The sequence below is a fragment of the Cetorhinus maximus genome, chromosome 31 (genome assembly GCF_964194155.1).
Source record: "Cetorhinus maximus chromosome 31, sCetMax3.hap1.1, whole genome shotgun sequence".
Taxonomy (NCBI): Eukaryota; Metazoa; Chordata; class Chondrichthyes; order Lamniformes; family Cetorhinidae; genus Cetorhinus; species Cetorhinus maximus.
In genome coordinates this window covers 11,118,986-11,144,636 of record NC_135909.1, presented here as the reverse complement: position 1 = coordinate 11,144,636, position 25,651 = coordinate 11,118,986, and the positions used below count along the sequence as shown (strand labels likewise).

Sequence of the window (25,651 nt, the reverse complement as noted above, 5' to 3'; positions counted from 1 at the left end):
TTGGAATGGACCAATGTGAAACATTTCCTGACAAATTAAATTATGACAATAGAAAATCTTGCAGAGTGTATGTACTCTTCATTGGTTGTCAAACATTCTGTCAATTGGTAAACCGTATTGTATAAGAAAGAAAATACTTGGAATGATTTTAAATACCTATACTAAATCTCCCCTTTACGTTCCCTGTGATAAGAAGAACACTGGCAGTTTTTAACCCAGTCCATCCACATACGGGATCCCTCAGCGCTCATACCATTCCAGTAAATCTCCACTGTACGCTCTCCATGGCCTTGCTGTTCTTCCCAAAACTTTTCCCTAGCCCTCATCAGGATCTTATAATCATTAATATAATGGGATATGCCTCCAATTCTTTGAATCACATCTACCCACATGATTCTTGTTAACTAAGATATGCTGCATTATAAATGAGGAGAGGCTTCCATCAATGTTAATTTCCATAAAGGAGTCGAAAAATGGATTTTCAATCTCTATTAAAAGAATCTTTGTGAAATTCGGCAATCAGCCCATGAAAACCCCGCTTCCTTCATTCCATTTATTGCTATTTTTATTTTTGCTAATCCTACTTCTTTATCACAAAGGTGATCTCCTTTAAATTCTCTTCCAAACAAGTGCTCATTTTCTCCATCCACAATTTACAGCTGCCTTCTTTTATATTTAACTCTTGTTTAAAAAGAGGTACTGGACGGACTGGCTGAACTTTATGTTGGTCAGTCGCAAGGACTTCATGGGATGCTGCTGACGATGCTGAGAGATGTAATAGTGAAAATTGTGAAGTTACTGGCCAGAACCTTCAGAATTCAATTTGTTTTTGTAATGGACAGCAACAAACCACTTATTTATCCCAGGACACAATATTGAGTTAATGTGAATCGGTGCTGAGCAGGTTCTAACGTCCCGCGTCTCCAATTCTTTTTTCCTTCAATGACCGGTCCTTGATGTAAGCTTTTTGCTTCACAACTCTTGTTTATTACGGGAAACAAAGATTAAATGAATTTAATCGGTGCAGAGCAGATTCCAACGCCCGACATCTCAGTTTTGATGTAAGTTTTTGCCTCTAAAAATGAGACCCCACCTCGTGGGAACACAGCAGCAATACTTCCAGGATCTGATTTACAACCTTGAAACTCAGTGAAAGGCTTTCACCCTCCCCTCGGGCTCTGACCGCCGCTCTACCCCCAACATTCCGCTTGGATAAGCAGACAAAACAACTTCCTTCCCAGCAATCCCCCAGCACAGACTGGATAATGTCCCAAGCTCATATCCCGCTCACCTCACATTGCTCCACCGACATACAGCAGGTATGATCAGCAAGTTTCCAAATGACAAGCAAATTGGTGGGGTGGTAAACAGCGCGGAGGGAAGCTTTGGACCACAGGATAACACAGGCGGACTGGCCAGATGAGCAGAACACTGGTAAGTGGAACTTAATCCTGAAAAGTTTGATGTGAAGCATTTTTTGAGGACTAACAAGGCAAGGGATCACACGATGAATGGCAGGACCTTAGGAAGCACAAAGGATCAGAAGGACCTTGTTGTGCATTTCCAATGATCTTTGAAGGCAGTAGGACAGGTCGATGAGGTGGTTAAGAAGGCAGATGGTTTACTTGCCTTTATTAGTCGAGGCATTGACGATACGAGCAGAGAGGTTATGCTGGAACTGTATAAAGTGCTAGTTAAGCCACAGCTGGAGTACTGTGCGCAGTTCTGCTCGCCATAATATAGGAAGGATGTGATTGCATCAGAAAGGGTGCAGAGGAGACTCACCAGGATGTTGCCTAGGCTGGAGCCTTTAAGGTATGAAGAAAGACTGGATCGGATAGGGTTGTTTTCCTGAGAGCCGAGGAGGCTGAGGGGACGACCTGGTTGGGGTGCACAAAGTTATGAGGGGCAGAGATTGGGCAGTTAGGAGGAAGTTCTTCCTTTCTTTGAGAGATCATTAGCCAGGGGGCATATATTTAAGGTATGGGACAAGTGGTACAGAGGCGATTTGAGGATTTTGGTTTCATCCAGAGTGTAGAGGGCATCTGGAGCTCACTGCCTAAAAGGATGGTAGAGGCGGGAACCCTCACGGCATTTGAGAAGCACTTAGATGAACACTTGAAACGACGGAGCATACAGGACAAAAGTAAAATACTGTGGATGCTGGAAATCCGAAAGGAAACCAAAAATACATGGAAAAACTCAGCAGATCTGACAGCATCAGCAGAGGGGAATAGAGTGACATTTCGAGTCCGAATGACTCTTCAACAGAAATAAAGAAATAGAGAAATGAGGTGAAACATAAGCTGGTAGAGGGGAGTTGGACAGGTGGAGCTGGATAGGGGGCCAGTGATAGGTGGAGGCAAAGAAGAGATTGCCAAAGATGCCATAGAGAAAAGGACAAAGGGGTGTTGACGGCGGTGATGTTATCTAAGGAATATGCTAATGGAGGCATAAACGGCAGCAAGCAGGCTAGTGGCAGATGGACCTAGTGGGGGTGGGGTGGGGGGAGGGATCGACATGGGCTAAAAGATGGAGATAAAACAAAAGATTGAAATACATTTAAAAATGGGTGGAAAAAGAAAGATTTATTTTTTTTTAATTATAAATTATTAGTAAAAGGGGGATCGGAAAGGGGGTGGGGATGGAGGAGAGAGTTCATGATCTGAAATTGTTGAACTCAATATTCAGTCCGGAAGGCTGTAAAGTGCTTAGTCAGAAGATGAGGTGCTGTTCCTCCAGTTTGCGTTGAGCTTCACTGTAGCAGTGCAAGGACGGACATGTGGGCATGAGAACAGGGTGGAGTGTTGAAATGGCAAGCGACAGGGAGGTCTGGGACATGCTTGCGGGCAGAACGAAGGTGTTCTGCAAAGCGGTGGCCCAGTCTGCGTTTGGTTACTCCAATATACAGGAGACCGTATTAGGAGCAGCGAATGCAGTAGACTAAATTGAGGGAAGTGAAAGTGAAATGCTGCTTCACTTGAAAGGAGTGTTTGGGCCCTTGGACGGTGAGAAGGGGGGGAAGTAAAGAGGCAGATGTTGCACCTTCTGTGGTTACATGGGAAGGTGCCGTGAGATGATGGTCGAGATGTCGGGGGTGATGGAGGAGAGGACCAGGGTGTCCCGGAGGGAACAATTCCTACGGAATGCCGCCAGGGGGGTTGAAGGGAAGATGTGTTTGGTGGTGGCATCATGCTGGAGTTGGGGGAAATGGCGGAGGATGATCCTTTGAACGCGGAGGCTGGTGGGGTGATAAGTGAGGACAAGGGGGACCCTATCATGGTTCTGGGAGGGAGAGGAATGTGCGAGGGCAGATGTGTAGGAGATGGGCCGGATAGGGTTGAGGACCCTGTCAACCACCATGGGTGGAAAACCTCGGTTAACGAAGAAGAAAAACATGTTAGAGGAACTGTTTTTGAAAGTGGCCTCATCAGAACAGATGCGACGGAGGTGAAGGAACTGAGAGAATGGGATGGAGTCCTTACAGTAAGCGGGGTGTGAAGAGCTGTAGTCGAGGTAGCTGTGGGAGTCGCTAGGCTTGTAACGAATATTGGTGGACAGTCTATCACCAGAAATTGAAACTGAGAGGTCAAGAAAGGGAAGGAAAGTGTCAGTGATGGACCATGTGAAAATGATGGAGGGGTGGAAATTGGAAGCAAAATTTAAAATTTTTCCAAGTCCAGACAAGGGCATGAAGCGACACCGAAGCAGTCATAGATGTACCGGAGAAAGGGCAAGTGCTGGAGAATGGGATTGGAGTAGAAAGGGGATTGATGACTGACACGGGCACGATGGGCCGACGGGCCTCTTTCCGTGCTGTAAAACTCTATAACTCCATGACTGTGGTTTAAATGAGAAACTGGGTCGTTAATGCTGTTGGTGATGGTGACTCGAGTCCCTGTTCGCTTTCCCTCCGAACCACTGAGCAGAATCAGCAAATTCTCAGGGCAACTCCTCCAATACACATTGAGAATTGCTCGAACGCAGTCAGTTTGCTCAGCCCTCAGGCAGACTCCAACCTGTTCATAAGCAGCCAGTTGGTAATAGTGACATGCAGCATGACACTGCCTCTCAGAACTGCCCTGTCATCGCTCCAGACTGTTTCTGGGAGACACCTTTAAACAATAACATGGTGAGGCCGATGTGAACCTACACCACTGGATGTCAAGACCAATACCATTACCACGCGGCTCTCACAGTTGTAATGATCAGCTCCTGTTGCAGTTTTCGATCAGACAGTGGAGGCTTATCCCGGGTTCCCTGCCAGATTACATGCTGCTTCAGAATGTTTTCCAACTGGACACATGGGGCGAGCGGCAGTGAGAATATTGGAGGGCCGGGTGTAGATTTCTCACTTGTCAGGCGTCCATTTCCAGACAATCCCCTTACTCGTTCTGAATCTAATTCCGGTCCCTTGATGATTCGCGCATTTCCTTGTTCCACCATTGGAGGCCGTGCCTTCAGCTGTCGGAAACATCAGCTCTTCAATTCTTTCCCTAAACCTCCCAACTCTCCTTTCTCCTTTAACGATCTCTTTAAAATCTACCTCTTTGATGAAGTGTTTGGCCACCTGGCCTAATACATGGTTCGGTATCAAATGCTGCTTGTTACTTCTCCTGTAAAGCACCTTGGTCGGGTTTACGACTGCACGGTGTTGAAATATCCTGAATGTGGATAAACACACATTCTGCTTCAATCTTAAAGTGTCCCTTGCATTTTCCTGATGTCGCCTCTGTCGACAGAACAGTAATGAGTTGCACAAAATGATGAATGATTTTGATAGACTAAATAAGGAGAACGTTTTTTTTTAATCCAGTGACAGAAGGGTCAGTAACCACAGCACCCAGTTTTAGGTAAATAGCCACTTGGTGGCACAGAACTTGAGTGTTTCTGATAAAAAAAAAGAGACATGCTGTCGGAGTTTTTCATCTTGCACTTATCAGCACAGACACACGAACGCCAAATTTCAAAGGGAACAACATTGAAAACTCCGTGATAAACAGGGTGCTGATTGGTTGGCATGTGGAATCTGACTGGTTAAGGCGTTGCCATGGACAATGCACCAAGAAACAGTTAATCCAAAGCTTTTGTTTTAATTCCAAAAAAAGGCAATTCAACTCTGATTGGTCAAACATATCAACATGCGAGCTTACGAAATAGGAGCAGAAGTCGGCCATTCAGCCCCTGAAACCTGCTCCGTCATTCAATAAGATCATGGCTGTTCTGCGTGTGTTTCGATTTTCACATTCCCATCTACCTCCGACAACCTTTGATTCTCTTACCTAACATGAAAATTTGTACCTTTGCCTTAAAAATTTTCGGTGATCTCGCCTCTACCGCTTTCTGAGACAGGGAATTCCAAAGTCACACAACCGCCTTAGAGAAAACAAATTCTCCTAATCTCTGTCCTAAAATGGCGACCCCTAATTTTAAAACAGTGCCTCCTGGTTCTGGACTCACCCACAAGAGTAAACATCATTTCCACGTCCACCTTGTCAAGACCATCCAGGATCTTATATGCTTCAACCAAGTCACCCCTCAATCTCCTTAACTCCAGTGGAAACAAGCCCAGTCTGTACAACATTTCCTCATAAGGCATCCCGCTCATTGCAGTTATTAATCCAGTCAACCTCCTCTGTACCACCTCCAACCCATTTACCTGCTTCCTTAAATAAGACCAAAACTGTGCACAGTGTTCGAGATATGCTCTGATCAATACCATTTATAACTGAAGCATAACATTGTTACTTTTATGTTCAATTCCTCTCATAACAAAGGGTAGCATTCCACGAGCCTTCTCAATTACTTGCTGTACCTGCACTAACTTTCTGTGAATCGAGAACTAGAACACCTAGATCCTTCAGCACCTCGGAATTCTGCAGGCGTACCCCATTAAATAATACTCTGCTTTTTAAAATCTTTGTGCCAAACCGAAAAACTTCATATTTTCGCACATTATACACCACCTGCCAAATGTTTGCTCATTCATTCAAACTATCTATATCCGTCTGCAACCTTCTTATGTCCCCTTCGCAACAGACTTCCTTACCTATGTTTGTTTCTTCTGCAATTTTAACTACTATGCCTTGCCTACCCTCATCTAAGTCATTGATATAAATTGTAAAAAGTTGAGACCCCAGCACAAACCCCTGCGCGACCCCATTCGTCACATCCTGCCAAATAGAAAAAAATGACCCATTTATGACTTCTCTCTGTTTTCTACCAACTAGCCAATTTTCTACTCACGCTAATCTGAACAGTGATGGTCGGCTTGAGGTAGACAGTAGCAGAGAACTCATTTAGCGGATTTCTCAAATAGCACATCGAGGAAAGGGAGCTGGTTACACTGTTCATTTTCAAATGTGAATATGAGCGCGGGATGGAACACGTTAATGTCTGAAAGGAAATTCTTACTTACAGCGACATGTTGGTTGTTAATTACCCCTGAACGAGATTGCGGAACCACATAAAGGCCCATTTTCTCCTAAGTGAAACTCCTGGAATACAGTGTAAATGCCGTCAAATAAAAACCAAGCTGCGGGGTTATCAGCTCTGTCAGTTCTTTCAGATAATATTACAACAGAACTCATCAGCCAGCAACCTGAACTCACAAGCATGGGGTTGCCTGAATGGCTGTTTTGGGATAATTTCAAAGTCAGATTACATAGGCAAACATTTATAAGGCCTGTGTTTATTTTCCCCACATGTGCAGCGCGGATAAATTCTAAGCAATAACGACCCGGATTCTCAAACCTGCTTCCGATTTCAGTAAATCCAACCTTCCAGAGCACAGCTCTTCATTGTTTTCCTTACGCAGCCCACATTTTGGAGCAAAAGCCACAAACAATGATGTTTGGCTGGGGGTTGAACCCCCGACTTCTCGCAAACCAATTCATCAAAAATCCCTAATTAAGGATCGCACTCCTAGACCAAAGAGCCAGCGGAGATGACCCGCTTCAATCAATATAGATGTTGATTGCCCTCAAAGTGTTTCAGTCACCCTTTTACATTGCTATAGTGAAAAGAGAACAATGAACAATCCTAGCTCAGCTCCGGCCGTAATACGGGGAGTGAAACAGATTTCATGTTTCAGGCCAATAACCTTTCATCAACACTGGGGAAAGTTAGAATTGTAATATGTTTTAGGCCAGTGAAAGGAAGGAGAACAGCAAAACGGATAGCGGGAGATCTTCTGGAAGGCAGGAGAGTTAAAATGACAATAGAGTTTGTGTTGCATGTCTAGAGAGAGATAAATATAATCTTTTCGTGTAGTAACAGCGCAGGATGAGGTCATTCCGTCCGTCGTGCCCTTGAAAACTCTCTGGTCAATCTGGACCTCTGTAAAGTGCCCAATTGAAAGATGCGGTGCTGTTCCTCGAGAGTGTCCTGAGCTTCATTGGCACATTGCAGGAGGCCGAGGTCTGAGTGATCTGAGTAAGAGCCAGGTCGCCAGTCATTTTATTTCACCACCTTGACTCTATGAATGTGTTGGTTCGAGTTCCTGCTAATTTACTGGGCGGCTTTTGTATCAATTCTGTCACCAGAAAATGCCGCTATGGAACATCTGTTCAAAGTTACTGCAACTCCTACACTTACTGCTCTAAGAAACTGCCACTGAGACACTTTGCTGCTCCACAATTTTAGTCCTGCCCAGATATCCAGATTGTTAATTCCCCCTGAACCGGATTGCTGAAACGCTCACTTCCTGCTCAGTGCAAAGAATAGAATACAACTCAAATGTCGAAAAAAAAATCAAACTATGCCATTTTGTGTGTTCGTTCAGGCAAAATTGCAAGTGACTGCATTGGGCATCCCACCTGAATCCACAAGGAAGGAGTTGCTGCATTTGGTGCAGTGGGATGAATTCAGAGTCTCATGACACGAGGAGGCTTTGCGTTCATTTTCTTCACGTGCGCTGAAGTGAAGTATTCCCTGCAATGACTTCCCGGGTGTCGGGTCTCGCACTGATTTCCGTAATTAGAACCAGCTCGAGAATTTTTGAGAATGAGAGCGGGGCTCATCCGGGATTTGAACCCGGGACCTCTCGCAAGCTCACACAATGAAGATGCCTAAGCGAGAATCATACCCCTAGACCAACGAGCCAGCCGGCAAAGCACCCCGGTGCAATTAAGGAATCGTTTCAATGCCAACTATAGTCGATCAAACATCTTTTGACATCGTGATTGGGAAATCAGACATTTTGGCAATTATTCCGCATCTCAGGCTGTAACACGAACAGTGAAATCAAGTTCAAGTTCCACATCGATTACTTTTGATCAACAATGGAAAAAAATACTGTTGTCATCATTTTCAATCCGGTGAAACGCAGGAAAAAAGCAAAAGCGGTAGCCTGTGATGTATTGGAAATCAGTAAAGATTAAAGGAGAATAAAGTTTGTGCAGTTTGGCCAGAGCGGAATAAACATAAACTCTTAGATTTACAACAGCGCAGAATGAGGCCCGTCCTGTCCGTGAAAACGGTTCCGACTGTGCAGCCAGATGTGCAATGTTGGAAATGTCGTTTCTGTTTTTGACCTTCACCAGAACAGACAGTGAGATGTAACATTGATCATCGTACAAACCGCGAGAGATTAAATCACAATAAAACACAGAGAGCGATAAATAAACTGAAACAACAAATCTATTGGATTGAAATGTTGAATTGCGATTGAAAAATCGGCAACAGCCAATTGAATTGGATCCTCGTCGTTTTATAGATCCGGAAGAGAAAAGAGAAACTGATGAAAAATGAAAGAAGAACGAAAAAAAAAGAAAAAAAAAACTGCTGCCTTATTATCTGTTTCTTCACTCACACTTCAATACTGGGATAAAACAGAATGGAAATAACTGGATGAATTTAACCAAACGGGTCCCGACCTGAAACGTTCACTCTGTTTGTCCCGCCACAAACGCTCCCAGTTCTGCTGTGTATTTCCAACGTTTTCTGAGTTTTCTTCAGCTTTGCAGCATCTTCATTATTTCGCTTTTGGAATGTATGAGAAACCTCGGTGAACACTCGCCCTTCCCCCTTGCGTCGTGCCCCAGTCTCATTTTAAGAGGCCCAAAGCGACCCTAACACCGTCACCTCCACGTCGATTTGAAGTTCTACTGAATTTCTGTAGCTCTTTTCGCAACCACAGGGTGTCCAAAAATATTTTACAGACAATGAGAACTTTTGAAATGTAGTCACTGTTCAAATTGATGAAGTTTTGAACCGCCTGTTCGACAATGTCAGGAATTCTCATCTTGGGAATGGGAAACACGTATCATTGGTGTAGATCTGTAACACAACCAATAGCGCGTTGGACTTGCAATCGGTCTCAACAGAGACATATAAAGGTTGTGGGTCCGAATGCTTTAGATAAGAACTGAAGAAAGTCAGCAAGAGGTTTATCAATGTTCTCAGAAAAGGGAAACTGCCGTCCCGAACTTCCTTCTATACAGGTCACTCCCCACTTTCCCATCTGAACACCTCAGTAGACGAAAACTCATCACCATCTCAGGACAAAACAAAAATCTTTGAAAGATGCTGATCAGAGTCAGTCTGTTCAGCCTTCAGACAGACTTCAAATTGCAAATATACAGCCACCTCGGTAGCTGCTCAGTCACCTTTCCAGACTGTTTCTGACAGACAAGGATGATATGAGTCTGTACCACGGAATACCAAGACCAACACGGTTATCACAGCTGTAATGAATAGCTGCTGTTCCAGCTTTAGATCAGACAGTGGAGGATTATCACAGGCGCTCTGTCAGACTGCATGTTCCTTCAGCCAGGTTTCTGGACACATGGAATGAGCGGTTGTGTGAACATCAGTGGTTCAGGGGGAGATTTCTCACTGGCCGGACTGGAGTTCCAGTTCCATTCCCAGACATCTCCCTTTCTCTTTCTGAATACACCTCAGTCCTCTTGCTCATTCACACTTTGCATTGTTTCATCATTGGCGGCCACGTCTTCCGCTGTCTGAGCCATTAGCTCTGCAATTCCTTCTAGAAACACCTCCAGTTCACTCTCCCTATCAACACCCTCTTAAAGTCTATCAATTTTACGAAGGTTTCCTTCAGTTAGCCAAATATGTGACTCGGTGTCGAATGTTGCTGGATGAAACTCCAGTGAAGTGCTTTGGGGAGTTTTACTAAATCACGGAGCTGTTGTTGAATCGCTCGAATTTGGATAAATTCGCTTTCGGCTTCAATCTTCGTAAATATTCAACTGTATTTTGTCCACTTGCTTTAAATCGAAAAAAAACATCTGCCAAGAGGTATTCAAAATGATGACCAGTTTGGTAGAGTAAATAAAGAGAAACTGTTTCCACTGACAGCAGGGTCGCTAACCAGAGGACACAGTTTGAAGCTGATGGGAAAAGAACCAGGAGCGGGATGAGGAGAATGTATTTTACAGAGTGGGTTGTTGTGAAATAGAAGCTTCCTGGAAGCAGATTCAATATTAACTTTCAAAGGAGGATTGGAGAGAACAAAAATACTTGAAGGAAGGAAACAGAGGACAATGGGGACAGGGCACGGATCTAGGAGTAATTAAATCGCTCAACCAAATACCCACCACAGGCGGGATGAGCTCTTTCTGTCCTCAATCATATTATAATTCATGGATTGAAATCAGCCCTCCATCCTGTAGAGCATAAAGGGTATGAGAAGCCGGCATGGGAATTGATCCCGTGGGCACAGAATGGAATCAGTAAAATATTGTTTTTTGTCAGGGAATCGAAGCTGTGTAAATATGACTCTGTCTGTTTAAAAGTGGTTTTTAACCATTCCAGATAATTCGCAGTTTCCTTAAAAGGGATGTGTTATCAGTCAAGGAGCAGGCTATAACATAAAAACGGAAAATGCTGGAATTACTCAGCAGCATCTGTGGAGTGCAAACGAATTAATGTTTAAGTTTGGTGACACTTCATCTGAACTGAGGAAAGATAGAAATGTAACAGGTTTTGAGCAAGTGAACGAGTCCGGGCTTCGGGAATAGGCTGAACGAAAGCGCAGGTTTGTAATGGTGTGGGAACCCGAAGAGAGTAAATTACAAAAGGTTTCATGGCACAAAATCCAAAGGGAGATTTACTGAAACAGGCAAAGAAACAAAAGGTGGGTCCAGATGAGATGAAAATGGCTAGAGAGCAGCCGCCCAATTGCAATTTATTTATTTGTATTCAATCACGGGATGTGGGTTTCTCTGGCTGGGCCAGCATTTGTTCCCCCTCCCTAGTTGCCCTTGAGAAGCTGGTGGTGAGCTGCCTTCTTGAGCCGCTGAAGTCCATGTAGTGTAGGTGCACCCACAGTGCTGTTAGGAAGGGAGTCCCAGGATTTTGACCCAGCGACAGAATCGGAACGGCGATATATTTCCAAGTCAAGATGGTGAATGACTTGGAGGGAAGCTTCCAGGTGGTGGTGTTCCCACCTACCTGCTGGCCTTGTCCTTCTAGGTGGTAGTGGTCGTGCGTGTGGCAGGTGCTTTGTTGAATTCCTGCAGTGCATCTTGTAAATGGTACACACTGCTGACGCTATGCACCGATAGTGGTGAGAGTGAATGTAGTGTCAATCAAGCGGACTGCTTTGTCCTGGAGAGTGTCCAGCTTCTTGAGTATTGTAGGAGCTGCACTCATCCAGGCAAGTGCGAAGTATTCCATCATATTCCTGCCTTGCAGATGGTGGACAGGCATGGGCAGTCACGATTCCTAGCCTCTGACCTGCTCTTGTAGCCCTCCCAAATGTATGCCACTGTGCCACCACCTCTGATCTGTCTGTTCCATCGGTGGGACAGGACATACCCAGGGATGGTGATGGTTATGGTGGAGCCTGGGACATTATCCATAAGCTATGAGTTTCCATGAGGATGTCAGACACTCTGTTGCTAGACTTGTCTGTCACACAGCTCCCTCGATGTTAGTAAGGAGGACTTCGCAGCGTCGACAGGGGGCATCCATTGTCGGTGCTGAGATAGATGGTGGGTTTCATTTCTTTCTTCTCTCCTTGCAAGGGCTTGTTACAGCTGAGTGACTTGGTAGAGAAGGCGTTTGAAGAATCAACCACATTCCTGGGGATCTGGGGTCACATATAGCCAGACCAGGTCAGGTCGATAGATTTCCTTCCCTAAAGGGAATTAGTGAACAACAATCGACATTCATTTCATGCTCATCATTATACTTTTAATTTCTAAAAATTACTGAATTCAAATCCCATTGCATGCAGTGGTGGGATTAGAACCCAGCATTACTCCAGATTATCAGTCCAACAGCAATTCCACTGCGCTATCGCCTCCCCGGGACTAAAGTGCTAAATAAGGAACTGAAAATAAAAAAAAAACACCTGAAAGAAACAAATGAAACAAGAGGGAGGCGGAGTTTACAATCTAAAATCACTGAACTCGATGGTGAGGCCGGAAATGTGTAGGGTGAGGTGTTCTTCCTCGAGCTCATGCTATTCTTCACTGGAACACTGCAGCAGACCAAGGACAGAAAGGTCAGAGTGGGAGCAAGGTGGAGAACTGAATTGACAAGTGACAGGAAGCTCAGAGTCAGGCTTGCGGATTGAACGGAGATTCCTCAAAGCGCTCACCCACCTGAAGCAGATGAGAACATATTGCGGCAGCAAATATTGTACATTAAACTGAAAGATGAACAAGTGTATCACTATCTAACTTAGAAAGAGTATTTGAAGCCTTGGATGTTGTGGTACAAAGGCGAGTGTTGTGTCTCGTTCACTTGCATAGAAAGGTGCCGTAGAAAGGGGAGGGGATATTGACTGGTGATTGGCTTCCTTGCTGTTTATCAGCTGAATGATTGAAAGAGAAGGAAATGATCATATCACAGACCTGAATTGCCAGTTCTGTTTTTCTCTCCACAGATGCTGTTTAATTGTTGTGTATTTGCAGCATTTTCTGTTTATTATTATTTCTGATTTTCAGCATTCACACTATTTTGCTCTGGTATCAGTGAACTTTCTGAGCTGTGTTCCGGTGTCCAAGAGTTTTTGTTTTATTCTTTCACGGGATGTGGCCGTCGGTGGCTCGGCCAGCATTTATCGCCCCAGCCGAAATTGCCCTTGAGAAGCTGACTGTGAGCTGCCTTCTTGAGCCGCTGCAGTCCGTGTGGTGTAGGTACACCCATAGTGCTGTTAGTGAGAGATTTCCAGGATTTTGCCCAAACGGCAGTGAAGGGACAGCGATACTGTTCCAAGTCAGGATGGTGTGTGGCTCGGAGGGGAGCTTGCTGCTGGGGGTGTTCTCATGCATCTGCCAGGTGGTGTAGATCTCGGGTTTGGAAGGTGCTGAGGGAAAAAAGTATTGTCAGGAGTGGGATTCGAACCCACGCCTCCAGAGGAGACTGCGACCTAAACGCAGCGCCTTAGACCGCTCGGCCATCCTGACTGCTTCCAAGTCACAGGCGGGCCACTAATCCATTGCCATCTACCCACAGCTGCTTTGGACCTGCTAAATGTTCCCAGCATTGACTGTTTCTGATTGTGTACATTCATTACAGGAGTTCCTTTTTACTGACAACCCAAAACTTGTCTCTAGGGAAGCTCCAGACACATCTTTTCTTTGAGCTTTAAAGTCGGCTGTTTGCAGACTAGTAACTCTGCGTCATGGCTTTCATTCTCCGCGCCCCCCTCCCAACATCACCAGCACCATCCACCATCTCTCCCCCGCCTTCGCCTGAGCTGTTTCCCTCCCTCTCTCCCTCCTTGGATCGCCTTTCCCCTCCCCTCAAATTCCCGCCCGCACCCCACCCCTCTCTCTGTCAAATCTTATTCCCTTCCTCTGGGACCTGTCTTCTCCCCAGGCTGCCGCTGACACCGGGCTCGGGGACTCTCGGGCCGGCCAGGGCTCTTTAACCGGCTCCATTCACAGGAAAAGTGACTTCAGTTTCCACAATAACATCCGCGCTCTCCTTACCCCCAAAACTGAAATTCAGGTCAACGTGAACGCAACGTGAACGTGAAAGTGAAGATTGCGGACTGCGGTTTCCGCTCCTGCTGTTTGAAATAAATCACTATATGTGTGCACAGTGAGCAGAAAGAAATTGCTGTTGTTTGTAAACAGTTCTCATTGAACTCACTGTCATTCTGCTTTAACAGGACGAGTTTGAATCTCTTGATATATTGGAAAAATAATAATGCGTGAATGTAGCTTACATAATAAAATATTAACACCGCGCTCTCATCCAGTAACTGAATGAAGCGGATGTATAAACGGCGGCGGTTGTGGGTTTAAACCCCATGATGAACAGTTTGTTGAATTCTCTCAAGGTCTGGTTGATGATCAATGTTCCGTCTAACTGTCTGTTCTGGTGAAGATCAGCAGCACCATCCGCCTCGTCGGCTTGAGGCTGCGCCTCGCCAATCATGTGGAATTAAATCAATTCGAATTGTCAGTTGGCATTTCAAAACATATTAGAATAGTCATTACTTCGACAATGGCTTAATGTTTAAGGCGTCTGGGTGATGGTCATGTTGATGCGATCCAATGATTGGATCTTCCGGTTATTCCGCGATGTTTTATTTACAATGTGACGAAACATGTTGCACATGGCCTTGCAGTGTTTCACATCAGCCCATTCATAAAAATCCGTGACCTGATGTGATGGAAATGTAATTTACCGACAGAAACAACATTTTCAACAAGTGGCGAGTGATGTAGTTGAAGAGTTGGTTTTAATTTTCCACAATTCTCTAGATTCGGGGAAGGCTACATTAAGTTGTAAAATAGTTAATTTAACACCTGTATTCAAAAAGGCCGGAAGGCAGAAAGCAGGAAACAATATGCCAGTTAGCTTAACATCCATCGTAGGGAAATTTTTAGAAGCTATTATTAAAGGATTTATAACAGGGCAGTTAGATGAATTCAAGGCAATCAGCAGGGTCAACATGGTTTTGGGAAAAGGGGAATCATTTTTAACCAGTTTGTTGGACTTCTTTGCCGTGAATAAATGGAAATATTGGATGTACTATATTTAGATTTTCAGATGACATTTGGGTCAGCGGCATTGTGGAGGCTAATGGCTGACTGGGTGACCATTTTAGGGAACATTGTTGCTCAGTCCCGAAGCATGACCCCGCCTTCCGGACACTTGCCATTTCAAATCACCATCTTGCTCTGAGGCTCACATTTCCGCTGTGGCCTGCTGCAATGCTCCAGTGAACCACAACGCAAATGGAAGGAACAGCATCTCATCTACTGGCAAGAACTCAATGTTAAGTCTTAGAAGGCTGTAAATTGCCTTACCAGTAGATGAGGTTCTTTCTTTATAAAGTGACTGTGGGAGGACTAGAACCTGCAATTTTCTGATAGCAACATTACACGCACTGAAGTCAGACGCCTTATCCATTAAACCACGCGGTCATTACACGGCCTGCCGATACTGATCCCATGTGAATAAATATGTGGTTGTATTTGTTGCATAAATTCCAGAAATTAGTCCACGGAGCATTTAAACCACTCCTTGAAGAAAGTCCTTCTTTCCATTTAACGAGTAATTTGATCGAATTTTCCGTCATGTTAAGGCGATAGCATCAGAGAGCGAAACTATTTCCGATGGCTGGGAATCCAGGAATCGTGCACCAAAATGAAACCAAAATGTTGCAGGTGCTGGAAACTTGAAATAAGAACTTCTGCAAAAGCTCAGCAAGCCAGGCAGCATCTGTGGAGACAGGAACGTTTCGGCTCCGCTTGACCCTTCTCCAGAGCTGAAGAGAGGTAGAAATGTGATGGATTTTATACTGTGGAAGGGAGCGGGTGGAGCAGGTGGAGCAAAACAGAAGGTCAGGGATAGTAGGGACCTCAGCAGAGACTTGACAAGGATATCATGGTCACAAGACAAGGGGAGTGTTAAAGGTAGTGTTAAAGACTATAGTAAATGCTAATATGGGGCATAAAGGTAAGATTACAGAACGTGTTAACAGCAGAACAAGGGTCAGCGCTCTCCGAAGGCAAATATGGGAACAAGTAATAGATGACCATGTAGAAGGAGGGCGATAGTTAGCATGGTTTCCTTCGGGGAAAGTTGTCTTACTAATTTAATCGATTTTTTTGAGGAATAAGCAAGGAGGATTGATTAGGGTAGTGTAGCAGATGCTGTCTACGGAGAATTTAGTGAGGCATTTAACAAGGCCTCACATGACAGACTGATCTGAAAGGTAAAGGGCATCGGAGACAAGGGGAATGTGGCGAGTTGGATCCAAAATTGGCTCAGCGACAGGAAACAAAGTGTAATGGTCGATGGTGATTTTGAATGGAAGGCGGTTCCCAGTGGCGTTCCACGGGACTCAGTTTTGGGTCCCTTGCCGCCGGTTGTATGTTTTTATTGCTTTATTCAATTACAGAATGGGGGTGTCGCTCTGTAGCCCAACATTTATTGCACATCCCTAATGTCCCTCGAGAAGGCTGTGGTGAGCTGCCTTCTTGAACAGCTGCAGTCCATGTGGTGTCGGTACACCCACATTACTGTTCGGTAGGGAGTTCCAGGATTTTGACCGTGCAGCAGTGAAGGAAATGTGGGAGGCATGATTGGAAAATTTGCAGATGACAGAAAACTTGGTCGTGTGATTAATAGTGAAGAGGAAAGCTGTTGTCTCCAGAATGATATCAATAGTTTGGTTGAGTGGGTGGCAAAATGGCAAATGGAATTGAATCCAGAAAAGTGTGAGGCAATGTACTTGAGGAGGGTAAACAAATCTAGAGAATACACAATAAACGGGAGGATATGGAGAGGATAGAGGAAATGAGAGACCTTGGAGCGCTTGTCCACGGCTCCCTGAAGTTGGTAGGACATGTGGATACGATGGTCGAGAAAGCTTATGGAATGCATTACTTTATTGGACAAAGTATCGAATACAAAAGCAAGGGTGTAATGCTGGAACTGTATTAAACGCTGGTTAGGCTGCAGCTGGAATTTTGTGTACAGTTGTGTTTATCACATTACAGGAAGGACACAATTGCTCTGGAGAGAGGGCAGAGGAGATTTACAAGAATGTTCCCAGGGCTTTAAAGGTGCAGCTACGAGGAAAGATTGGATAGGCTTAGGTTCCTTCCCTTGGAACTCTGGAGGCGGAGGGCGTGACATAATTGAGTTTACAAGATTATGAGGACCGAGATAGCGTAGCCAGGAAAGACCTGTTTGCCGTAGCAGAGAAATCAGTTACCAGGGGACACAAATTTAAGGTGATTGGGAGAAGGATGAGAGGGGACATGAGGTTCCAGTTCTTCACACAGAGGGCGGTGGATGTTTGGAATTCGCTGCCTGGTTTGGTGGTGGAGGAAGAAACCCTCAGCTCATTTCAAAGGCACCTGGATCTGCACCTAGAGTGCTGCAACCTGCATAGCTGTGTGCTGGAAGGTGGGATTGGAATGGGCGGCTAGATTTTATGTATTTCTTTTTCAGCCGCCGCAGACACAATGGGCTGAAAGGCCGCCTTCTGTGCCGTAAACTTTTAATGGTTTTAAGAGACCAGGAAGATAATGATTTCCACAGAATTCATCTTCACAGACCAGCAGAGATCATCTTTACACCATAGCAAACACTTTTACAAAACATTAAACACTTTTACACAGCCGGGAACATATTTGCACAAGAGGGAAGCATTTTATACAGCCACAGTGAAGGTCTGTCACCTTTCCCCGACAGAGAGAACAGTTGTACAGCAGAGAGCACAGTTACACAACAGGAAATCATTTATAAAAAGGGCCGATCTTTATGCAACAGCAAACACCTTTTTTCATAAATGATCAGTATCTCCATCTCAGCATCTTCCTGGTTTGACAGGGACTTTTTTTTCTGCCTGACATTGTGTGTGTCCTGGTCGTGTCTTACTGCTTCTCTGTGTGTCTTTCGCTCTGTGCTCTGTTCGCGGTGGTGTGAAGTGGGGTTGTGTAGCCAGGCTGAGCTCCCCAACAGATGTCCTTTAAAAAAAATGAACAAGTGAACCGTTACCTCGCCACCAGACAGCATTAATAGGCAGTCGGGGGCGGCTGCTTGTGAGTGGCGCAGCGGAAGCGCGCTGGGCCCATCACACAGATGGGAAAGAAGGATTGGGCTGCGATCCAAAATCTGGTTACTTTTTTTTGCAATAACTTTGTTTCAGCCTCTTACTTCCAGTAAACGCTTCAATCTGTAACCAACCACTCAAATTGCTTTCATTCGCACACGGACGCAAGCAATAAATGTTGCAAAAATACACCTTTCTCCTTTCCCTCAGGCCATCCTTACACCAGCCGCGGATTTCTCCTTTATTTCAGGCCAATGTCCGAATGGACTTCTCTCGTTGCATCAGTATCTGAACAGCAGAAAGAAAAGAAAAACAATCACTTAATAGAAAAAAAAACCGTGAACTAAAGAGCAGATGGTTGGTGCAAGGAGCGCAGGAAATACAGCAACTCGCGGGCAGCCTCGGAATGTGTGGGTTCTTCAGTGCAGTCAGGACCATTTACAGCCCAAGCACCCAAGGACCTACCCCACTGAGAGCTTAGAATGGAGTGGCGCTTATCAAGGACAGAGATGAAATCCGGCTCATTGGAAGGAGCCCTTCTCCGATTTCCTCAACCGAGACTCAGACCTCGACATGAGTGCCCTCGACCACATTCCACAGCATGCTACCCGCCACCAGCTCAGCACAATCCCAGCCCGACATGAGGTTGAAAAGGCCATCCCACAGCTAAGAACCACCAAGGCCGCCGGCGCAGGCGAAATCCCCGCCGAAATGCTAAAATAGTGTGGAGAAGTTCTCTTAAAGCAAATGCATGACCTCATTTCCCTCATCTGGAAGAAGGGCAATGCCAGGCTATCCCTGAGATGCCTAATTGTGAACATCTTCATAAAAGGAGATCAGACTGACTGCGGTAAGTCAGTCTGATCTCCACAGGGAAAGTCGTTACAAGAGTCCTCCTCAATTGCCTACTCTCCATGGCTGACGATCTCCTACCAGAGACACAATGCGGATTCTGTCGATCAAGCGGCACAGTGGAAATGATCTTCACAGGAAGACAAGCCCAAGAAAATGCAGCGAGCAGCAGAAACCTCTATTCATGTCCTTCTTTGGCCCCACAAAGGCCTTTGACTCTATCAACTGGGATGGACTGTGGAGCATCCTCCACAAATTTGACTGGCCGCAGAAATTAGTCACCATCCTCTGCCTGCTGCAGGATGACATGGAGGCCGTGATCCTTACCAAGGGATCTGCTGCAGACCCACACTAGGGCAAACTATGGTCCGCATGTTTGAGTCATCGCACCGATGCTCTTTTCCACCTTCCTCGATGCAACACCCCACCCCATCTCCATGAAGCTCCCCGTCGGGGTGGAGCTACTCTACAGGACGAGCAGGAAACAGCTCAACCTACGTCACCTCCATTCCAGAACCGAGATCACCCCAGCCTCTGTCATCGAACTGCAGCGCGCTGACGACACTTGTGTCTGCGCAAACTCAGAGCCAGAGCTCCAAACTATAATTGACACATTCACGGAGGCATGTGATAGGATGAGCTTTAGGCTAAACATGTGGAAGGTAAAGGTCCTCAGCTAGACAGCCCCCGCTGCACATACTGCAACCCGCACCCCACACCCCACCCCCCTCACCGCGCCCCCAGGACTATCTAGATCCATGGTGAAATATTGGACCTTAGGCCTTGGGTGCCTCTGATCAGCGAGGGCAGATCTCGAAAATGAAACCAAACATCGCCTCCATTTTGCCAGCGCAGCCTTGGGCTGACTGTTTAAAAGAGTGTTTGATGGCAAGGACCTCAAACCCGGCCCCCAGCTCCTGGTCTACAGCGCTGCAGTGCTACCTGCTCCCTGTATGCTTCAGAGACATGGACAACGTACAGCAGACACCTTAAATCACTGGAGAAATATCACCAGCGGCGCCTCCACAAAATTCTGCAAATTCAATGGCAGGAGAGGTGCTCCAATATCAGTGTCTCCTCTCAGACCAACATCCCCAGTATCGAGGCACTGGTTATGGTTAATCAGCCACGTTGGCCGGGACACATCATCCGCATTCCTGACACAAAACTCCCAAAACAAGCTCTCTACTCCGAGCTTCGTCACGGCAAGCGTTTACCAGGAGGGCAGAGGAAACGTTTCAGGGGCGTCCTCAAAGCCTCCCTGATAAAATGCAACATTCCCACTGATTTGTGGGAATCTCTTGCTCGAGGCGCCCAAACTGGAGAAGTAACATCCTCGAAGGTGCCAACCATTTGGAACGTCTCCGACAGGCCCAGGTGGAGGCCAAGCGCAAACAGTGGAAGGAGCGGAGCAAAATCCGAGCATCCCACCCACCCGCCTCCTCAGACACTACCTGCCCCAACCTGTGACAGAGTGTGCGGAGCCAGCATTGGACTTTTTAGGCTCCTCAGAACCCGCACCACGGAGTGGAAGGTAGTCACGAGGTGCTGTTTAAGACAGGAGGCTAAATGCTTCTGTGAGTGTCTCTGGGTGATGAGCTGATGGTTGCTCGGAGCTCTCGGCTTTTACTCATTGATTTCACAGGAGTTGATTCAGTTTTGATGTTGATTGGTTCTCTGGTGTTGATTCCTCGTATTTTTCGCCCGATTTTCTGTCCAATGAAGCTCTCTCAGCAGAATTCTCAGTAACGCCTTGTCTTTTCCTCACAGCGTTTCAATCACGATGTTTTTTGAACTATATTATTAAAGGTTTGCAGCAGCCAGCTTCCAGGAACAGCAATGTGATGAAGGCAGGAGAATCTGTTTTGAAGTGGTGTTAATTGAGGGACAAATGTTGGCTCCGACACGATGGAATAACTCCCGTGCCACTGTCCGAAATTGTGCCATGGTAATTTTACATGTGAAGGCAGATGGCACCTCAGTTTGCCATAGCATCTCAAAACTGGCCAGTGTAACAGTGAAACTTTGGCTCAGCGCAGCACTGAAGTGTCAGCCGGACTTTCTGCTCAGAATTCTGGAGAGATTTTGAACTCACAACCCTCTGCCTGTAAAAACTTGAGAGCAACTGACTGAATCATAGTTCACAGAATAGGGCAAAGTACTCTGAGAGCAGAAGCAACACTAGATTGTTATTTGGAGAGGTGTTACAGGGAATGAGAGATTAACACTCACAGTTGAAAGAGGTGGACTTTTTAGCAGGGCAGGGAGAGAAAGATTGCAGGAATTTCGATTCGAGTGTCGAAATCAGAAAACGTTAGCTTTGTTTTAAAGATTGGATGTGATAAGGCGTCAGGGGCTAAGAGATATTAATGATAAAAACTCTTATCAGTCGGATCTACATAGGGAGGAAGTGATGGTTTCTGATTCCCACATTTGCCCCGGGAATGGAGCAGACACCATTACAACATTGAGAAGTTCAACGAAACAAGGAGGGAACCTCTTCAATCGACTGTCTCTGAAGACAATGGGCAACATCTGCTGTGGTGTGTGAGCTTTATTCTGAGGTATGTCTACATCACATCTCCACCGACTGGAAGAGGTTATGTTTTATTATCAGTGGCCACGTGAGTTAGTAATGGCAGAACGAGCAGTTTCTCAGTGTTTACAATTCCTTGACCTTCACGAAGAGGTAAATTGTTTACCACGATGTACTGTAATACCCACAGAGGGGTAACAAGGATATATGACACTATCCAGTAATAAACCACATTTAAAACCAAGATCCCATCTTCCCCACCCTTAGAGATGTGAACAATCCAACCAGGCTATTTACAACAGGAGAAGAGGAGTTTTACCCGGAGTCCTGGGATCAATAATAATCCCTCATCCAGGTTCACTGAAACAGGTTATCCAAATATTGATCAGGTTAGCGCCTGTAGGATCATGCTGTGCACATTCAAGCACGAATCTCAATTACCAAAACCCCCCATCAACCCCCTTGCCCAAAATACCCACCCATTGACTGTGAGGTTTTGGATCTTTCTGCGGTTGCAAAATGTGCTGACGAAATGCAAGTTCCTCCTCATTCCCGCCCTCCCTGCAGCTCCCTCCCTCTTTTCCTCCGTCGCTCTCTTCCTCGTTCTGACAGGTGCTGTCCCCCACAACAACTCCCCTTTTCTCCCGCGTTTGCATTCCTCCCGTCGCCAACCCTTCAGTCCCTTCAAACCCGCAATAACCTTCCTTCTCTCTAATCTAATTCCTTTTCCCTGGGATCTGTCCTCTCCCCAGGCTCCCTCTGACCCCGGGCTCGGGGACTCTTAGGCCGGCCCTGGCTCTTTAGCCGGCTCCATTCACAGGAAAAGTGGCTTCAGTTTCCACAAAAACATTCGCTCTCTCTAAAATCCCAAAGCTGAAATTCAGGCTGCTGGTTAATGTGAAGAGGCGGGTGTCGGGCTGCGGTTTCCGCTCCTGCTGTTTAATGCAGGTCGCTATAACTGGATGCCGTGAGCAGAATGAAATTGCTGCTGTTTTTAAACATTTGTTTTAACTGAACTCACTGTCGCTCTGCTTTAAAAGGACGAGTTTCAATCTCCTGATTTATAGATAAAATAAAGTCGGGTGATTATAGCTTCCACAACCAACTCTAGCCAACGGAATTAAGCAGCTGTATGGACGGAAGCGGCTGTGGGTTTAAACCCCATGATGGACACTTTGTGTCTTCCTTCTCATGCTGGATAACAGAGCAATTGCAAAAACAGTAGATACCCCACATCGCTGAAACATTGTTCCAATGTAAAATTGTGCAAAATGAAAACTGAGCCGGAAAATCGGAAGAGATGACTTGCACCATGGTTCTGAAATTCAATATTTCGCCAGAATCCAGACACAAGGAAATTTGTGCCCAGACAAGAGCTTCAGGTACCGTGAAGAGCCATGAGCCTGACGTGATTTGAACACGCAACCTTCTGATCTGGAGTCAGACGCGCTACCGTTGCGCCACAAGCCCAGCTATAAGAAGCCGGTGTTGCTTGTCCGAGATTCACTTCCTTAGACCTTGATCATATTCAGTGCATTGAAAATCAAACAGCGATCATGAAAGGGAACATGATTTTCCCTCCCTTCCTCGTGGCCTTCTTTGCTTTCTGTGGATTTACATCACAAGGACGACTAACAGGAAAAGCAAAGAACGAGAGAGCAAACGCACAACAATAAGCCGTGGGAGAAGTTTATTTTCAAATTTCATAAATAGTTTAAATGAGTGAGAAATACTTTGGCAGTTGGATTCACAATGAACCATAATCTGATTGAGGCCACGAAAGCACGAGTTTCGTTTCGTTTTGTTTTTAATTGGTGAGATGTTGCAAACGATGGAGGAGCAGAGGCCCAAATTATACAACTGAAAATTAGCGGACAGGGAGAAAGAAGTAACGATGCAGGATTTCAAGGAATCTCATAGTGCAGAAGTGGCCCTTCAGCACATCGAGTCTGCACCGAGACGTGAGAAACACGTGACCGACCTACCTAATCCTATTTACCAGCACTTGGCCCACAGCCGTGACCGTTAATAAAGTGACGACGAAGGTGGGATTCGAACCCACGCGTGCAAAGCACAATGGATTAGCAGTCCATCGCCTTAACCTCTCGGCCACCTCGTCACGGAACTTCGATTTATTAAACCTCCTTCTATGCTTTTTGCATTCATGATCTGTTGAAATAAATGATCCTCTTTCGTACAGGTCCTGAATATTCGGCCAGGTGTCTAAAGATGGAAATGTATTTTCTGTCAATAAAATGCATTTCCACCACATCAGATCAGATGATGTTGTAAATGGGCTGATGTGAATCGTTTCAACACTTCAACATAATATCCAACATGTTTCTACACAGTGTGAAAACCCATCGCGGAAAGACCGGAACATACAAGCATTTGGTAGCAAGAAGAAACCCTTCCCAGCTCACTGTCAGTGCCCGATCACAGCTAAAGTGTGGTAAATGAAAATAAGTCTTTGGAGATCCCAGCTCTGCTTGGCCTTTCAGTCAAGATTTTCACCGAGTTCAATCAGCCTCCCACCTGAATCCAGAAGTAGACAGTTCCCTTATTTGATGTATTCGGAGAATTTCAGAGTCCCCTAACACGGAGAAACGTTCTTTAAACCCTGTGTTCATTTCATCACGTGTGTTGAGGTGATGCATTCTCTGCAATGACTTCCCGGGTGTTCAAACTTGGTCCTGATTTCCGGAACTGCCACCACCTCGAGCGCGAAAAAATACGGCATTAAAATGCTTGCTGGGCTCGTCCTGGAAATGAAAGTGGGACCTCTTGCATACGAACTCATTGAAAAGCCCAAAGCGAGAATCGAAACCCAAGAACAACCAGCCACCTGCACGATAAACTGCTCTCAATGGATCCTTTCATTGCCACCCACAGTGTATCAACCAAAAGCGAATTCCTGTTAATGCTGGAAATCTTTTAGAATGTATTGGAACCCCCGGGCTCGACTCCAACCAGTGGAGAGTTTCCCCCCTCATTTCTATTGACTTCAGTTTTGCGAGTGTTCCTTGATACCACACTCGGTCAAAAGCTTCTTTGGACTCAAGTGCAGTCACTTGCACCTCAGGTATTAAGTTCAGCTGCTTCCTCCATGTTTGGACCAAGGCTGCAATGAGGTCAGGAGCTGAGTGGCCCTGGCAGATACCAAACTGAGCTTCAGTGAGCAGGTTATTGCTGAGTAAGTGCCACTTGATCGCGCTGTCGAAGAAATTTCCACCCACTTTCTCGATGAACGAGGGGAGCCTGATCGGGCGGTTTTCGCCGGTTGGGTTTTCCTGTTTTTTGTGGACAAGACAGACCTGAGCAATTCTCCTCATTGTCGGGTAGATGCCAGTACTGGAACAGCTTGGCGAGGGGCGAGGCTATTTCTGGAGCACAGGTTTTCAGTACTGCTGCAGAAATGGTGTCAGGGCCCAAAGCCTTTGCAGTTCCCCGTGCCTTCAACCATTTGTTGATTTCACTTGGAGTGAATGGAGCTGGCTGAAGACTGGCATCTGTGATGCATTTCCCCAGCTTTGTGCAAAAGCGGAACTGAGGGAATCACATTTGTGGCTCCATGAAACTCACCTGCTAAACAGTGAAAGATGACAGTGTTTATCACAAGTGGGTCCCATTAATTCAGAAACAGGTTTGCTGCAAAAGTAGCCATGACCATGTGCGATACATAGTTTTCTTAACTGCAATTAGATGTGCTCCCGCTGTGACACTTACATACGCGTGAGTTGAGAAGGTTTAGGCGCTATCTGGTTGAGGTAATTGAGATGATTAATAGGTTTTAATGTGGAGAAACAATTTCCTCTTTTGAGGGAATACAGAACAAATGTACTGAACAAATGTACAGAACAAACAAACCTTAAACTTAGAGTTAAGACATTTAACGGTGACGTCAGCAAACAATTCACTCAAAGGATGAAGAAAGCTGTTTGTAGGACAATTCCAGTGTAGCGATTGGCCGAGAGCTTATGGCAATGAACTGATGCTTAGTTGGGCTTTGGACCCCCTCTTTGTCAAGAAAAAAATCGAAATCTGGAGGGACTGAAACGAGGTGATGGCTGTCCTTTGTCATTATGCGGTCGTGTTCTCTAATAGAAGCGGAGGACCGTCGGTGACTGTAAAACTGGTACCCTGGTCGCTGTTTAAATTCTGGCTCGAAGCATCGCTTCTGTCAGCTGAAATAGTTCGGTTGGTCGAGCGTTAAACTGATCTCTAAAAATCACTTGTTCAATACTGTGTTCCGGCAAAGAGTTGCAAGT

The 25,651-nt window shown here is 45.7% G+C and overlaps 1 long non-coding RNA gene and 4 other non-coding genes across 5 annotated transcripts in view; all 5 read right to left on the bottom strand.

Annotated features, from left to right (window-relative positions):
* The window catches only part of LOC144670421 (uncharacterized), a 918,626-nt gene that overhangs the window by 875,558 nt on the left and 17,417 nt on the right, over nucleotides 1-25,651 (bottom strand). The window lies entirely within an intron of this gene.
* Nucleotides 8,014-8,103, bottom strand: trnap-agg (transfer RNA proline (anticodon AGG)). The gene is given in 2 exon segments: nucleotides 8,014-8,049; nucleotides 8,068-8,103. It is a non-coding gene; the product is annotated as a tRNA-Pro (tRNA).
* On the bottom strand, nucleotides 13,297-13,379 carry trnal-uag (transfer RNA leucine (anticodon UAG)). The gene has a single exon. It is a non-coding gene; the product is annotated as a tRNA-Leu (tRNA).
* Nucleotides 22,782-22,853, bottom strand: trnaw-cca (transfer RNA tryptophan (anticodon CCA)). The gene has a single exon. It is a non-coding gene; the product is annotated as a tRNA-Trp (tRNA).
* Nucleotides 23,421-23,502, bottom strand: trnas-gcu (transfer RNA serine (anticodon GCU)). The gene has a single exon. It is a non-coding gene; the product is annotated as a tRNA-Ser (tRNA).